The sequence below is a fragment of the Choloepus didactylus genome, chromosome X, assembly GCF_015220235.1.
Source record: "Choloepus didactylus isolate mChoDid1 chromosome X, mChoDid1.pri, whole genome shotgun sequence".
Lineage (NCBI taxonomy): Eukaryota > Metazoa > Chordata > Mammalia > Pilosa > Megalonychidae > Choloepus > Choloepus didactylus.
This window is the reverse complement of record NC_051334.1, coordinates 176,625,004-176,642,364: the sequence shown is the minus strand read 5'-3', so window position 1 is coordinate 176,642,364 and position 17,361 is coordinate 176,625,004. Positions and strand designations below refer to the sequence as shown.

Genomic DNA, 17,361 nt, shown 5'->3' with positions numbered 1-17,361 from the left:
TATTAATAATTTCCAATTTTTTTGCATTGTGATCAAGAAGTATTGTTTGTAACATTTCTACCTCGTGGAGCATATGTTTTCCATTAGAAAAACTAGTGTTTTGCTCCCAATCTAATATATGATCAATTTTTAAAATGCTATCTATGTCCCTGACAAGAAGGTGCATTCTTTTATTATCAGGGTATAGTATTTGTTGTATAGCCGTAAGATCTACCTTATTGATTATTCTATTTAGGTATTTTCTTGCATTCTTTTTTATTTTTACAATTTTATTGAGGTGCAATTTATATACCATAAAATCTACATATTATTAACAGAATATTTGTGGATCTACTTCTGGATTTTCTATTCTGATCCCTTCAAATATTTGGCTATCTTGAAGCCAGTACCACAGTGGCTTGATTGCTAGCTTTATTTGAAGACAGGTAATGTAAGACCTCCATCTTTACTCTGCTATTTTAAAATGGTTATGGCTATTCTCAGTCCTTTGCATTTCCATATAAATTTTAGGATTTCCTGTCAAATACTAGAAAATACATTCTGAGATGTTGATTGGGATTACATTAAATCTATAGTCTCAGGAAAATTGACATCTTAACAATTACAAATCTGATCCATGGGCAAGATATATTTCTCTACTTATTCAAGTCATTTAATTTCTCTCAGCAATGTTTCATGGTTGTCAATGTATAGTCTTTAGACCTCTTCTCTCTAGTAATTACATCCCTCACTCCCTTGGCGAGCTCATTTACTATCGTGGCATTAAATTCCACCTATTTGTGGTCAATCCCTTGTCTATCTCTGGCCCAAACTTGCCCCCAGAATACCAGTCTAACCCGTCTTAAGGCCTTGTCAACATCAGCACTTAGTTATCCAACAAACAGCTCATGTGCAAAATCAAACTCTTGATTCTCCCCCACCCCTCCCCAAATGGCTCTAAACACAAACTTCCCACTGATATTCAAGGGGTGCTAGCATAGTGCCAATTAGCCCCATGTCCCACCACCTCATTCAGTCTCATTGATGCTGGGTGGAGGCTCAGCTTCCCCACTTGGCCCCACTGATACTGCCGGTGGAAAGCAGAGTGCTGACCAGTTCCACCTTGCTCCGCCTCATTTAGTGTAATCAATGCCAGTGGGATAGAGACTCAGCTGCCTACTGAACCCACTGACACTACTCTGATGAGGAAATCAGAGTTTCACCTGTTTCTATCAGACAAAGGGTTGATAGCTCAGCACCCCACCCCCACTTGGCACCACCAATACCACCCTGGTAGGAGAATTGGAACACAACCTGTTTCTGCTGAGCCTGGGAGGCATAAATTAGCACCACTCTTAGCCCTGCCAGAACCACCCTGCTGGGGTGACCAAAATGCCGCCACCTGCTTCCACCAGGTAAGGGGATGGAAGATCACCTCCTTGTTTGGCCGCACCAACTCCACTCTGGTGGGTAAATCAGAGTGCCCTCTGCTTTTGCCAGGTGGGTTTTGGAAGATCACCTCCCTGTTCCGCCCCACTGAAACCAAGGTGGAGTGGGATGCAATTTGTTAGTGTGTGGCTGGAGAAAGGCAGGTATTGTTAAAATATTTTTCCGTTCTGTTAGGCTGCCCTTTTCTTGGTCCTTTGGCTAAGGCAAACAGGCTTTTCTTGGAGCTTTTTTTTTTTCTTCTTTTTCTGTGCATGTTGGCAGTTCCAGTTGCAGGCTTCTCCGCCGCCCCATCCAGTGAATATGGGAAGCAAAAAGAAAATTCAGGGAGTAGAACTCACCACCCTGTCATTCCTGAAGTCCCTGGGTCCCTAGGCAGTTCAACTTCATCTTTCTGCCTTTCAGAGTTTTCCTATCCTTGTTTGTTGTGTTATGTCCAGGACTTTTTTTTTTGTTATAAAAGGGAGGACATGGAAAATATCCTTATTCCCCCGTGGTCTTATATACCAGTTAAATAACAGTGATTTGTCGGGTTTTATGGGTATCCTTTAACCAACACCTATTGTCCGTACAACAAACAATGATAATGACCCTGTTCTATTTTCTTTTTCCCCCTCTTGCTTCCCCTCCCATTGTTGCATTGTTTCTACTTTGTCATAACATATTATATTTGTACATTAGCCCCCCACCTTCATCTCCACCTGTGTTTTATTCTTAAATCTACATTTATATATGCTAAATCAATCCTTTTGCCAAAGTTTTCCCATTCATCTCTTGGGTAGCTGAATTAAGCTCATTCTTTCATAGATTCCTCAAGAAGAACACATGGGTGCAGAATTCCGTAAGTTTCTGTAAGCTGAGCAATTAGACCTGGGAAAATTATACATTTATTGAAAGATCCTTTCATAGTGATCAATTAGACCTAACGGAACAGAAAAATATTTTAACAATACCTGCCCTTCTCCAGCCACACACCAACAAACTGCATCCCACTCCACCTTGGTTTCAGTGGGGCCCTAAATTTAGGCCCTAAATTTCTATAGTCTTGATACCTGAAGGACAACATGGCTGGATATAAAATCCTTGGTTTACATTTTCTTTCATTAAGTTTTTTAAAAACGATGCTTCATTGTTGCCTTACTTTGTATGTTGTTCTTGAAAAGTCTACTGCCCATCTAATACTTTTGCGTTAGTAAATTGCTTGATCACTATGAAAGAATCTTTGAATAAATGTATAATTTTCCCAGGTCTAATTGCTCAAGTAAAGGCCTTGAGGACTTTTTTCTTTATCTTTGAAATTTAATATTTTTACTAGGATACGTCTCAGTTGATCATCCTGTGTTATTTTTCCCAGATACCGGTGGACCTGTTCAGTGTGTAGATTCAGATCTTTTTTATTTCTGGAGACTTTTCTTGTATTATAGTTTAAATATTAGTTCTGTTCCATTGTTTTGCTATCCTTCTTCAGGGACACTGTTTATGTTATTCTTCCTTTTTGATTCTTCCATTTCTACTTCTTCCTCTGTGATATTTTTTTTAATCTCATTTTAATTCTGTTGTCTATTTGTTTCCCACCTTTCTTCAATATCCCTAATTAATTTTTTGAGTCTATTCTCCCTTGGGCACTTTGTAATTTATTCTTAATTTATGGGATAATTTTGTCCTTTTTGCACATCTGTCCTTATCCATTTCTGATTTTAGTTATTGAATTTCTGATTCAGAGTGGGTTTTTTTATGTCCTTAAATGTTTGTTTGAGTATTTGTGATTCTTTTTGGTTTGTTGACTTACATTTTTCTTCTGCTTAATGTTTATTTTTTCAAGGGAGGGTTTCCTCGGATGGCATATGTTAAATTTCACTTTCTGATTTTTTTTTTTTTTGCAACAACTCTGTATAGATTTGTTCATCATTTTGTTGTTAGTTTTTGATAGTGCGATGTTTTATGAGATTCCTACTTTAATGGCGCCCTCTTCTGTCAGCACAGCAAAGTCCAGATACTTTACGAATCTGCGTTTTTGTTTTGGTGGGTGTGTGTTTTCTAATTTTGTGGTTCCCTTCTGTCTTGTAAGCCCTAAATTTTCCCCCTTTTCTTCTTTTCCCCTTCACTACGCAATTTCCAAGGGGTGTGTGTGGGTTTGAGACTGCTGTGTACTCCAGGAAAGATTATGTTCTTTTGATCCACTCATATGGGGGCAGACCTATTGTGGGTGGGATCTTTCGATTAGATTATTTCCATGGAGATGTGTCCCCGCCCATTCGAGGTGGGTCTTGGTTAGTTTATTGGAGTCCTTAAGAAAGAGATGCTTACTGTTTTCCTACAGATGTTCCTATACATCATTTTAAGCCAGGGGACTGGGTTCTTCTAAAGAAATGGAAAGATCAACATCCAATAGACGAATTTGAACCTAAGTGGGAAGGTTGATATGAAATCCTACTAACTACCCACTCTTCTGTTAAACTTATGGGAGTGAAACCATGGATACATCATTCTAGAATAAAATTAGTACCCCATCACTCATCTCTTCCTTCTAGACCTTTCCACAGGGTCTAGATTGCCAGACACACTGACGAGAGGGAAGAGTCTGACAAACCACTGATAGTCAAATATCAAAGTGAATCCTTTGAAGACTTGGAATACATCTTCAAAAGAACAAATAAGAAGGATATAACTCCCAGGGATGAATCTGGACCCGGCATCATGGGATTGAGAATATCTTCTTGACCAAAAAGGGGATGCAAAATGAGATGAAATAGTTTCAGCGGCTGAGAGATTTCAAATGGAGCCGAGAGGTCACTCTGGTGGACATTCTTACACACTATATAGACAACCCTTTTTAGGTTTTAATGTATTGGAATAGCTAGAGGTAAATACCTGAAACTACCAAACTCCAACCCAGTAGTCTGGACTCCTGAAGATGATTATATAATAATGTAGGTTACAAGGGGTGACAGTGTGATTGTGAAAACCTTGTGGATCACACTCCCTTTATCTAGTGTATGGATGGATGAGTAGAAAAATGGGGACAAAAACTAAATGACAAATAGGGTGGGATGGGGGGGATGGTTTGGGTGTTCTTTTTTCACTTTTATTTTTTATTCTTACTCTGATTCTTTCTGATGTAAGGAAAATGTTCAGAAATAGATTGTGGTGATGAGTGCATAACTATATGATCGTACTGTGAACAGTTGATTGTATACCATGGACAATTGTATGGTATGTGAATATAGTTCAATAAAACTGAATTTAATTTTAAAAAAAGAACAGATAAGAAATAATAAATATTAACAAACCTGAAAAAAAAAAAAGAAAGAGATGCTTAGAGAGAAAACACCCAGAGACATTTTGGAGGCAGCCGTTGAAGCCAGATATTTGGAGATGCTAAGCTAAGAGATGAAGTCCAGAGTTTGCCCTGGAGAAGCTAAGTGAGAACCCATAGATGCTTAATGAGAAAGCCACTGGAATCAGAAGCTGAAAGCAACACAACCTGGGAGCAGAGGACCAGCAGATGTCAGCCACATGCCTTCCCAGCTGACAGAGGTGTTCCAGTTGCCATCAGCCTTTCTTCAGTGAAGGCATCCTCTTGTTGATGCCTTAGTTTGGATGCTTTTATGGCCTTAGAACTGTAAATTTGTAACATAATAAATCCCCTTGATAAAAGCCAATCCATTTCTGGTATTTTGCATTCTGGCAGCTTTAGCAAACTGGAACAGGGTGCTTCTCCATTGCTTTTAACCTTTTTTCTTTCCCAGAAGCTAGATGTTTCAAAACCTACCATTTCAAATCACAAGTGATTTTAAGTCTCTTCCCTCTGGTCTGTGCTCTGAGCCACCTGGACAGTATTTAAAACAAAACAAAACAAAAAAACTTTTAGACTTCGGGTGAGCTTTGTCTTTCTTGAAGTAGTTTTAGGCCCCTTAGCTAACTTCCCTCTTCTCTTTTCCTCTCAGGTTTTCTCAGTCTGCCTTGCTTCTTGCTGATCACAAAGCCTTGTAGCAGGGCAAGTGAGGGGGGCAGGGATAATGACAGAGAGTGTTCTAGAATTTGGTGTTATTTCTCCTTTTACTTAAGGTTATTTTGAAGTTTTGGCATTTTGTCTTGAAGCTCTGGTGGAGGATATGCTTTTTAGAGTTCTATTTTTTGTTCCATATTACTTTGGAGGAAATATTGGGACTTGGAGAACTCAGTGGCTGCCATTGTTGTTCAGCTATGCAGAAGTTCCCCATCATACAGAATTCTAACAACAGGTTGATGATATTTCTGGTGACTGTAAGGCTTTCTTAGTATAAAATTTTTAATTTATGCAATAATGGACAGCATACTACAAGAAGATCTTTGAATAATTGTGTAATTTTCCCAGGTTTAAACTAATGTTTCCCCCTTTTCTTCTATCTTCAATCTCAATGTTTTATTTGGAAGACAAATCCCTCTTCTCCCCCCACCCCAACCATCACCATCAAGATATGAAACAACAAGAATCTAATATACAAATTGTTTGAAGTTGTTACCACCAGAATGATGTGAATTTATGAAAAATCAAGGTCTCTGGGTTCTGACTTAATTAAAAAAGTTCCAGGGTAAACTGCAGCAGACCCCGTCATTCTAATTGAGGGTGTTTGACGAGATTAGAAGGGACAAAATATTGAAGAGTTCATTCAAAGTTTCATCTATTTGGATCCCAATCCTTCACCTTTCATGGTCACCTTTGGAGAGATCTTACTTACTAGAGCTGTGAACAGATAAAAATAGATTTTTCTCATGATATCTGTTTTTAGGTGAGACAGTTTTAAGACATTATATCTGAAAATCAATGTTCATTAATAAAACTTCAAATTAAGGTTTAGGGGCCAAGTTCCCCCATTCATGTCTTTCAAAAAGTATGGCATTGGAGTCAATACAGGAGAGTGGTTACAAAGGAAAAATTCTCAGAGCCAAAATGCTGGAAGAAAATCCAAGGTCTGCCATTTTCTATATGTGTGACTGTGATGGTTAGGTTCATGTGTCAGCTTGGCCACGTGATGGTGTCCAGTTGTTCAATTAAGCAAGCACTGGCCCGATTGTTACAGTGAGGACATTTTGTGGGCTTAAATCATCAGTAAGTTGATTGCATCTATGACTGATTGCATCTACAATCAACTGAAGAGATTGCCTTCAACAATGAGAGATGTCTCATCCATTCAGTTGAAGGCTTTAGGAGGAGAAGTGATGATTTCAGCAGTCAGAAGAGAGAATTTCCATCTCTACTCCAGCCAGCCAGCTTCTCCTGTCGAATTCATCAACAACCTGCATCAGAGTTCTCGGCTTGTGGCTTACCCTATGGAATTCGGACATATGCATCCCCAGAGTGTCTTGAGACAATTCTTTAATATCTACAATATTTAAATATTTTTAATTTTTTATTATTTACAATATTAAATAGACAATTTATTAGTAGACAATTCTTCTAATATTTACAGATATCTCCTGTCAGTTCTGTTTCCTTAGAGAACCCTGACTAATACAGTGACCCTAGACAAGTTACTGAACACTTCTGTACCTCTATTTTCTCTGCTGTAGAATGGAGATAATAATAGTATCTACCTTGTAGGGTAGGTGTGAGGATGAAGTGAGTTATACATGTAAAGCAGTTAGAACAGTGTGTGAAACATAGTAAGTTCATGCAAGTGTTTGTGATATCTATTGTATCTATTATATGACTTAGTCTAAACAGTATCTTTAGTGAGTATTTTAGTTATCGATTGCCTCATAACAATTTACCACAATTTCACAGCTGTTGGCTGGTGGCTACCATCAGTTCCTTGCCACATAGACCTTCTCAACATGGCAACTTCCTTCACCAAAGCCAGCATTTTAGTTTGCCAAAGCTGAAGAAATGCAATATACCAGAAATGGGTTGGCTTTTACAAAGGGTATTTATTAGCTTACAAGTTTACCGTTCTGAGGCCATGAAAAATGTCCAAAACAAGGCATCAACAGGACAATACCTTCTCGCCAAAGACTGGCTGCCAGTGATCCTCACCTCCTGTCACATGGCCAGGCACATGGTGACATCTCCTTTGCCTCCCAGGTTTTGTTGCTTCCAGCTTCTGGCTTCAGTGGCCTCCTCTCTGAGCTTCTGTGTGTGTCCTTTTCTCTCAGCTTCTTCGGCTTTTCTCTCTTTTTAGCTTCCCTGTGTGCTTCTCTGAATTTCATCTCTTAGCTTCTCTGGACCTTTTTTTTTTTTCTGTGTGCTTCTGTATGTGTTTTATCCTCTTATAAAGGACTCCAATGAGAGGATTAAGACCCACCTGGGGCATGCCTCAATTGAAATAACATAATCAAAATGTCCCACCCACAATCAGTCTACACCCACAGCAATGGATTAAAAGAACATGGCCTTTTCTGGGGTACTTAACAGCTTCAAACCAGCACAACCAGCAAGGTAGAGAGTCTGCCAGAAAGATGGAAGTTGCAGTGTCTTGAAACCTAATTACAGAAAACCTAATCACAGAAGTGATATCCCATCACCTGTGCTATATTGTATTGGTTAGAAGTAAGTCAGTAGGCCAGCTCATATTCAAGGGGAGTGAATACCTGGAGACAGAATCACCGAAGGCCATCTTAGAGTCTGTCTACCACAGTGTCTTAAAAAAGGAGATGCAATATAGCAAGCATTTATTGTACATTTGTACAATATGTGTACAAGCATTTATTTTGCAGTAAACATACCCAGGTTTAAGTGCTGAGTGACCTTGGCAGGTTACTAACCCCTTTGGGCCTCAGTTTATTCATCTGTAACATGGTAATAACAGTTTTTGGGAGATACCTTGGGAAGGGTTAAATGTGACTATCTAGCTAGCTAGGGTTTATTAGTGAGTTCTTAATAAATGTCAGCTAATATCATCCCAAAGCTATCAAAATAGGTAGTTTAACCAGTTACTGTATTCTATACACTACTGCTAAACAGGTGATCAGATGGGGCTTGAGAAAAATGAACATAAATAAAAGACCACCACAAAATTGTTACCCTCCCTTATTAATTATGATAATTTAAATAGCATCACTTCTGTATAGACCCTCAGCTTCGTTTTGGAGTTTTTAAGGTGCTTGTATACTCAGAGCCAAATTAATGGCAATTAGAATACAACTCCACACACCAACTATATCTTAACTCCAATCCACTCATATTATCCTCTACACATGTTATAAGTTAAGACTTGTATTTGCAGAATTAATTTATTTTCTTGATTTAACTAAATACAATTCTGTTTGCCATTAAAAATATCCTTCTATGGGCCAGCCTCTTTGCTGGCCACTGGGGACATAGTCCCTGCCCTCAAGTGGTTTGTAGTCTCTGTGAAGAGACAGGTAAATGATAATACAACATAAGACATACTGTGCAGAAGTTAGTATAGGGTACCATGGGGGCACAGAGGAAGGGGGTTAATCCAGATTGTGGGAGTCTGGTGATATCTGGCCTGAGGCTTGAAGTAAGATGAGGAAGGATATTCCCAGCAGGGGGTATAAGAGATGAGATAAAAATATTCTCTGCTCTCAGTCTCACTGTCCAGCGGGGGAAACAGCATCATGAAACTACTGAGAATACTGCATGTGATGAAATAATGCTGCAGGAGCACAGGAAGGTGAGTTTCGACTGAACTGGGGTGAAGGGTAGTCAGGGAAGTGTTCCCAGAGGAGGAGATAACTGAGCCAGATTTTAAGGATGGAAAATTGTATTGGAGTTTGTTTGGTCTTCAAGGGACAGTTCAGAAAAGCCAATCCAAGATCTCTCCATTGCTACCTGCAGCATTTGGTGTATTTATCCAATTAGAACTATCTACCTGCATTACACCTTGGCTGTTTCCCAATGTAAGCATTATCTTTTCACTGCATGTCCATGTGTTGCCTGAATAATGGTAGTATTGATAGTAATAATAATAGCCTAACGTTTGCATAATGCTTCCCACACAAGGAGAGGCAAGATGAGAAGACTATTGGTTACCACTACCTTATCCCATTGCTCTACTTACAAAGCAGGAGTGTCACTCCAAGAGATGTGGGCCACTGTCACTTCCCCCAGCCTGGTGCAGTGGTCCAGATGTTTTGTCCAGAGGGAGAGACAAGTCATAAGAACAAAAAGCTCTATAGTTCTCCCCAAGAGAACCAACTTCATTTGGAACAGAGCATGGGTAAATTCAAGCCTTATGGTACTGTCAAAAACAACAGAGATTTTGGTGACAGGTATTAACAGGTAGATTCATAGAGCACAAGCTAAACTGTAGGCCAGCTAGAAGTATAACAGGGTGCAAAAAGAGACAGCTATAAAAAGCCCTCGATGTTAGAACAAGCCCTCGAAATTGGCCTCAAACATTACCCCTCTAAAGGGCCCCAAATTTAATCAGACGGTAGAGCAATTTATGCCCCAGGGTATTGTTGAAAACAATATAGCAATTAGCTGGCAGTTAGTGGAGGCTAAGAGCTGGGTGTGATACCAACAGAGGCAGACAGCTGAACAGGGCTATCAGAGAAAGAGACAGTCAAAGAGAGCTCTACTAAAACCACTGTCATCCAGGGTGACTGCACAAACCCAAGTTTATGCCCTCTGAGGAGAGATATCAGAGGCTTCACACAGTGGGGGAAATAGACATCCCCCAAACAGTCCAGCCAAGTTACTAAACAAATAAACAAACAAACAGCAACAACAATCTCTGGAGAGGTGACCAGGATTCAGAGTTTCTCCAATATTTTATATAAAATGCCTAGTTTTCAATACAAAATTATGAGACATGCAAAGAAACAGGAAAGTATGATACGTACACAGGAATAAAAAAGCAACCAACAGATACTGCCCATGAGAAGACTCAAATGTCAGATTTATGGGGCAAAGCCTTCAAAGCAACCATTATAAATATGTTTAAAGAACTAAAGGCAGCCATATTTAAAGAAGTAAAGGAAGGAATGATGACAATGTCCCATCATTTAGAGGATAGATATCAATGAAGAGACAAATCATAAAAAGGAACCAAAAGAGATCTAGATCTCTAATATCTAATATAATACCTAATATCTTGATCTTTAATATCAGACGAAACAGACTATAAGACGAAAATTGTTACCAGATATACAGAAAGCCATTTTCTAATGATTAAAGGCTCAATCCATCAGCAATATATAACAATTATAAACATATATTATTTAACAACAGAACCTCCAAAATACATGAAGCAAAACTGACAGAGTTGAAAGGAGAAATAAACAATTCAACAATAATTGGAGACTTCAATACCCCCCTTTCAATAATGGTCAGGAAAACTAGGCAGAGGGCCAACAATGGCCAAATCTGGAATAATTTGTACATCAAAATAAATAATGATAGCAATGCACTATAATATATTGAGTAAAATAAGAATCTCCGAGTCTATACTGATACTAATTAATTATTGGGGGAGAAGGAAAATTTCTTCTTTAGAGTATAATGCAAACTAAAAAATGTAGAAGGAATGATGGAGTTAGAAAATCATCAAGGAATGCTAGATCTAGTGGGTGAAAGTATGATGAGAAAAAGGATATTTGTATAATATCAAAGTAGTTTCCTACAAATTACATATTAATTACAAAGGGAAAAATGGTAAATTTATGGTGGAGGAACTTAGTGGTTATTACATAAACCAAGTGATCAAAGATAACATTACTAATATTGAGATAAACCAACATCATGCACCTCCTGATATGCAATACAACATCACTTTTGTTATTTCTGCTCATCTGATCATGCAGAAATAGAACAAAACCCTCCATTTAAGGACAATATGCATAGTAACTGGCCTATATTCTTCAAATATTTTAAGGTCAAAAAAGACAAACAGAAACTGAGGAACTTTTCCAGATTAAAGGAGATTAAGAGTCATGACAACTCCATGCAATGCCTCATCCTAGATTGGATCCTGGACTGAGAAAAAAATAACACAACTGGTCTAAAGAACATTATTGGAACAACCGTTCCCAATTGATTGTGGATTAAATAGTAATATTATTTCAATGTTAGATTCTCTGATTTTGACAATTATACTGTAATTATGTACAGAATATCCTTGTTCTTAGGAATATAGTCTGAAGTTAAAGGGGTAAATGAGCATGGTACCTACAACTTACTTTCAAATGGTTTCGGGGAGACAGAAAGAATGATAAAGTAACTGTACCTCACAGACCACCTACTATACTGAGTATAATTGTCCAGGGAGTGTACTTTGTCAACCAATTTGTGTGGAAGAAGTGGCCAGAGGTGAAAATATATATAGATTCCTGGGCAGTGGTCAATGGCTTAGCCATCAGTCAGGGGCTCAGAAGGAAAAAGACTGGAAGATTGTAGACAAGGAGTTATGGAGTAGAGGCAAATGGATGGATATATGGGAGTGGACATGAATAGGAGCCATGGAAGTGACACTTTCCAAGCAAGTAGACAGAATAACCTTGGCAGTCAATCTAAACCAGCCCTTGTCACCAGTCACTTCAGAGCTTCCAAGATGGACATGTGAATGGAGTGGCCATGGTGGCAAAGGCAGAGGCTACATATGGACCAAGCAGCATGAATTCCTACTTACCAAGGACTATTTAGTATTGGTGCCTCTAAATATCCAACTTGACATCAAGAGACCAACACTGAGTCTCCAGTATGGCACTATTCCTTGAGGAGACCAATCAGCTACTTGGTGGCTAGTTGACCATATCGACCCCTCCCATTTTGGAAGGGCCAGCCATTCACCCTTCCAGGAATAGATAGTTATCCAGCATGAGTTTGCCTTTCCTGTCAGCAGAGCCTCAGCCAGCATCACTGTCTGTGGACTTATGGAAGGCCTGACCCACAGGCTTTGTATACCACACAGCATAGCATTTGAGCAGAGCACCCCTTTCACACAAAAGGAGCTACAGGAGTGGGCCCGTGAACATGGGGCCCACTGGTCATATCACATGCCACACCATCCAGTGGCAGCTGGTCTCATAGGATGCCGGAATGGCCTTCTAAAGGTCCATCTGAAGTGCCCACTCAGAAGAAACACTCTGAAAGGAGGGAGCTGTCCTTCAGGATGCAGTGTATTCATTAAATCAGAGAATTTTATGTGAGGCTGTGTTCCCAATATTAGGGTACATGAGTCTGGGAGCCCAGGGGTGGACTCAGGAGTGGCTACAATTATCATCACACCTAATGACCCACTGGGGGATGTTATGCTTTCCATCCCCTCAACTCTGGGCTCTGCAGGGTTGAAGGTCCTATTTCCCAAAGGACATGTACTCTCTCTAGGGACACACCAAGGGTCCTATGAAACTATAAGTCAGGGCTGATGCCAGGGTGCTTTGGATTCCTTGTGTCCAGAGACCTGCAAGCAAGAAGAGAAGTCACCATACTGGCAGGAGTAACTGACCCTGATCAGCAGGTGGGGGTAGGGCTGCTTTTATTTACAAAGGAAGCTGGGAGGAATTCTGGGTGGAACCCATGTGATCCACTTGGGTACCTCTTAGTTCTCCCTGGGTCCCCACTGTAACTGTGAATGGACAAGTGCAGCAAGCCTTGCAACTCTCGAGGATCATTCAGGAACGTGAAGGTTTCTGTCACACCACCAGGCAAGCCACCAAGACCTGCTGAGGAGATGGCTGGGAGCGAGATAAATCCAGAATGGAGAGTAGGGGAGGGAGAAGATGAATTCCAGTTGTGGTCCCAAGACCAACTGCACTGACTGGTGTTGTAGTTCAACCCACTAACCTCCTTCTGAGATCCCCTCAGGAAGAGAGGCATATGGAAACCACGGGTGAGAGCTGCCCCACGAACCTGTGTGGAGAAGTAGATCTGTATGGCCCAAGGAGCGGCCAGTAGCGGCCACGAGAATGCACCTTGCAGGCCTCCTGCTATAGGGAGTGTAATTGACCCAGGGCCTCAGCCACTGCAGTTTGAAATGTATTAGATGCTGTTGTGCCAAGGCCCAACTTCCCACTGGCCACCCCTGGTCAATGACTGAATGGGAGACACCAGGACTCTTTGGTCAGTTGACTGACTCAAACTCAATGAAGGCAGGAAACTCTTGAGAACACATGGCAATCTAGAAGACTTCCACCCAAGCTTTTCTCCCTGTCTCCCCTCGCCCAGGGTCAGAATTCCATTACTGTCTGACAGCTCTCTCAGACTCTCCCAGATCCCTCCTTCTTTCCTTTCACACAGGCATTTTCTCTGAGTGTGCAATAAAATTCTTGCACACTCAATCCCGTAGCAGCATTTGTGCTTTTCAGAGACCCAGATGAATGCAGGAGTAAATCATCGGCAACTTGCGAATCTTGGCAAAGAGTATATGGGAGTACTTTGTACTCTTATTGCAAACTTCTTCAAGTTTAAAGTTATAACAACATTAAAAGTTAAGCTCGTGTGTTTAAAGGCACTTGTAAATAAAATGCCAATCAAATGCCAATCCTTTCTCAGTCCATAGATGAGAAGAGATCAAACACGTAACTGGAATATTCAGACTGTAGAAGCACATTTTTCATTTTCTGGACCTGAATTTTTAGTTTGACTTCAGAGTACTAGCCTTAATGTTACTGTCTCAGATGAAAAGGTTTCTCTCTCCCTTCTCCAGGCAGTTAAACCAGATCACACAGTTTCTTAATTGTCAGCATCGGTGCTGAAAGCCCACAGCCTCTTTCCTCCCATTGACAATGAAGGCAGCTTTTACATGGAAGTTAGCCAGGCACATGCCCCGACACACGTTTTTCTTGTTACTTTTGTGAACAAACGTCTTGCCAATGTTTACACACTGGTTCCCCTTTCCTTCTTTACTGCTCTGTTCCTAACATGTTACCATTTTCAGTGAATATGGAATAAACAGAGGACCTATCACTTGTTTTGTTCCTCTGCCCTTTTGTCCACTGCCAGAGCTGCCCCAGGATGCCTGTGTTCAGGTTTGTTTTCCTGCTATAAATCAAACAAATGAAACAAAATTCTGGTAGAGATAGTCTTTAAATCTAAATGGGTCTCTTAAAATCTTAAGTGCTTTGAGCTTGAAGGGAGTCATCAGTAAACACATGCAGACAGAAAGGAGTCAGAGGACAAAGGGCTGCAAAGGGGGAAGGGGAATGGGGATTTAACTTTTAATTGGTACAGAGCTCTATTTGGGGGGATGGAAAACTTTTGGCAACAGATGATGGTGAGAGAGGCACAACTTTGTGAATGTAATTAACACCACTGAATTGTATAAAAGAGGAAATTTTTGTTTGTATATAATTTCCACACACACAAAAAAGCCCCAGAGAACTGTACAACCCAAACCCTAATGTAAACTATGAACTGTAGGTAATAACATAATTATAATAATATTGCTTCATCAATTGTAACAAAAGTACCACACTAATGCAAAATGTTACTAATAGGGGAGACTGTGTGAGAAGGGGGGATGTGGGAACTCTGTACCTGCTGCATAATTTTTCTATAAACCTACAACTGCTCTAATAAAAAAAAAATCAAACTCTCAGAACAGCACATTCATAGTATTTGAGTTATAGAACAACAAATTTGCATAGCTCATGCAAAATACCTGTTAAAGTGAACTTCTATTGGAATGAAAAAAAAGAGGGGCCTTGTTTCTGAAGTGAACTGCAGTGGAAGAAAAATACACTTTAGACAAAAGCCTCTGCACCTTTTTCTCTACAGACCTGGAAAGGACCCGGAGAAACCACCTGCTGAAGCTACCTGCCCTTTTGTACCCCTTCTGGTCCCTTCACCTTGGCTCCCAAAACTAATCCTGCTAAGACTGTTGGGCCATATGGCTCCAGTCTATAATGAAAGAATTTCAGGCACTTGACAGGTGATGGGAAAGACATCTTTGGACAAGAAGGCCTTCCAGGTGTCCTGTAAAGCAGGCAGTTTAGCCTGGCCCACTTTCTTTATTGGTATACATCAATGTATTTCTGAGCCTGATCTTCAACTCCTGCTAAATATGGTCAGAATTTAGAAAGGGGCTTCGAAATGTTTGATGTGATTTACAGGCTGCTTGAAATTGTTTACAGGCCACTCTAAACTATTTCAAAACAGCTATTTCAATAAGGGTTGTGTTAAGCTTCAAGGTTATCTCAAATTGACTTTGCTTAGGAAGACAGTGCTTAGGAAACCAGGCAGGCAGCAGGCAGGTGGCTTGCAGTGTTTTTCCTTGCCTCACAATCAGCTCTGCTTGTTTGTTTATTGATTTGCATGCGGGGTAACTGGCCTTCTTGGAACATTAAATTAAAAACATGTTATAAGGCAATTAGGCCAATTTCACTCACTAGCACTAGGTCTGACCTGCCAATCCAATTTTCTAACCAAGGAAGTTGAAGCCAGATGAAAATCCAACTAACCAGGCCCTCACAAGGTGTTTATTGAATGAATGGATAACATTAAGGGCTTAACTAAAAAATTTGTTAACCAAAGTCCCTCTGCCCCTATTTTCTAGCTGATATCTCTTAACCATACTTGGCAGGATAGGGGAAACATATTTTAAGGGAAAATAATACTTAAAGTGCAATGTTAACAGACCTCCACTAATGGGTCCCACAGAACTACTACTCCCAGACAAGTCTGTGCCCCACCATTCTGCCCCACTATGCTCTGAGGCACCAAGAACTACAACTCCCAGCATGCCACGAACTTGAAGGCTGAGTGGCGTTGAGGGGAGGTCCAGCCATTCTCAGGCCGCTCTGCTCTCCTCTGGTCCCAGCCATGGAGGATAAGCCACCCCCACAGCCACCCCCACTGCTGGGTGCCAGCAAGCCGCACTTGGAGAAACTAACCCTCAGAGCCACCCATGTTCTAGTGTCTTCCCCAGGAGAGACTGAGGTGACCGTTGGGAAAAAAAGCACCTAATGAACATCATATGATTTCTTCACAGGAAAAGAAAATAATTGTGTGCTGCCTGAGGGTGCAAAGAATTTTTACCTGATGACGGTGGCTTCCGAGCTGGAAGAGCACACCATTCCATTGGACAGCATGACAATTAATAGCATTTCAAAACCGACTCATCACAACCGGGCTTCCATGTATTCCCTTCCTCACGCACCAATTCTTGCAGACCTGGAGGACGATTCAAATGAAGCCAGTGGGGACCAACCAGAGAAGCCCCACTTTGACTCTCACACGATATTTAAGCCAGATTCTTCCAATGAGGATGAGAAAGTTTGCCTTGTCTACAAAAGTGGGAAAACAGCATTAGCATGAAACACTGAACTCTCGTTCTGGTCAGAGCTTTATAGTGTCAGTTTATCACAGATAACCTTACTGCCTATTATCAACTGCTTATTACCCACCTGGATCTGCCCCAAGGACAGTATGCCTTCACCAGCTACGGCATAAGCCCACAGGCCAAGCAATGGTTCAACATGCATAAACCCATCACCTATAACACAAACCTGCTTACAGAAGAGACCAACTCCTTCATGTCAAACTGGATCTCAGCAAAGTGTTCAGAAGCAAGAACCAGACCTTAATCCCCAAAAAGAAAGGGCCTGTACCCCCTGCAGGTGCCCAGAAAGGGTCTTTGGATCACTCCATTTCTGAATCCTCCTTTGGCTCTGTAAACTCTGTCCAGAAATTAGCACCCCCACCTCTAGCTTCCCGCCAGCCCCACTGTGGTGATCTCCATGCACAGATGACCCCAGGGGTGGCAGAAGCCTCTGATTCTGTATTGAACCATAGGCCTCTTCCTATCTGAATGATCAAGATGCTAGACCTTTTACTCCCTCTGGCATTAGCCAGGAATTACAAAGGCACACTGAAGTGTTCCCAAGAGTCCTTCCCATGTTCCCCTCCAGTGGGTCAGGTCCATCCCCTTCCTCCAGAAGCAGTGGAGAATCTCAGATCTTGTTGAAGTGGCAAAAGAGTTCTGTTAACAGCTTTCTTCTCTTTCCACACCCTCTGCAGTGATTCTTTTATTACTTCTGGTGACTTTT

The 17,361-nt window shown here is 40.8% G+C and overlaps 1 pseudogene; it reads left to right on the top strand.

Moving 5' to 3' along the window:
• Positions 1-16,135: 16,135 nt before the first annotated feature.
• LOC119522487 lies at positions 16,136-17,123 on the top strand (annotated as a pseudogene).
• The last annotated feature ends 238 nt before the right edge of the window (positions 17,124-17,361 follow it).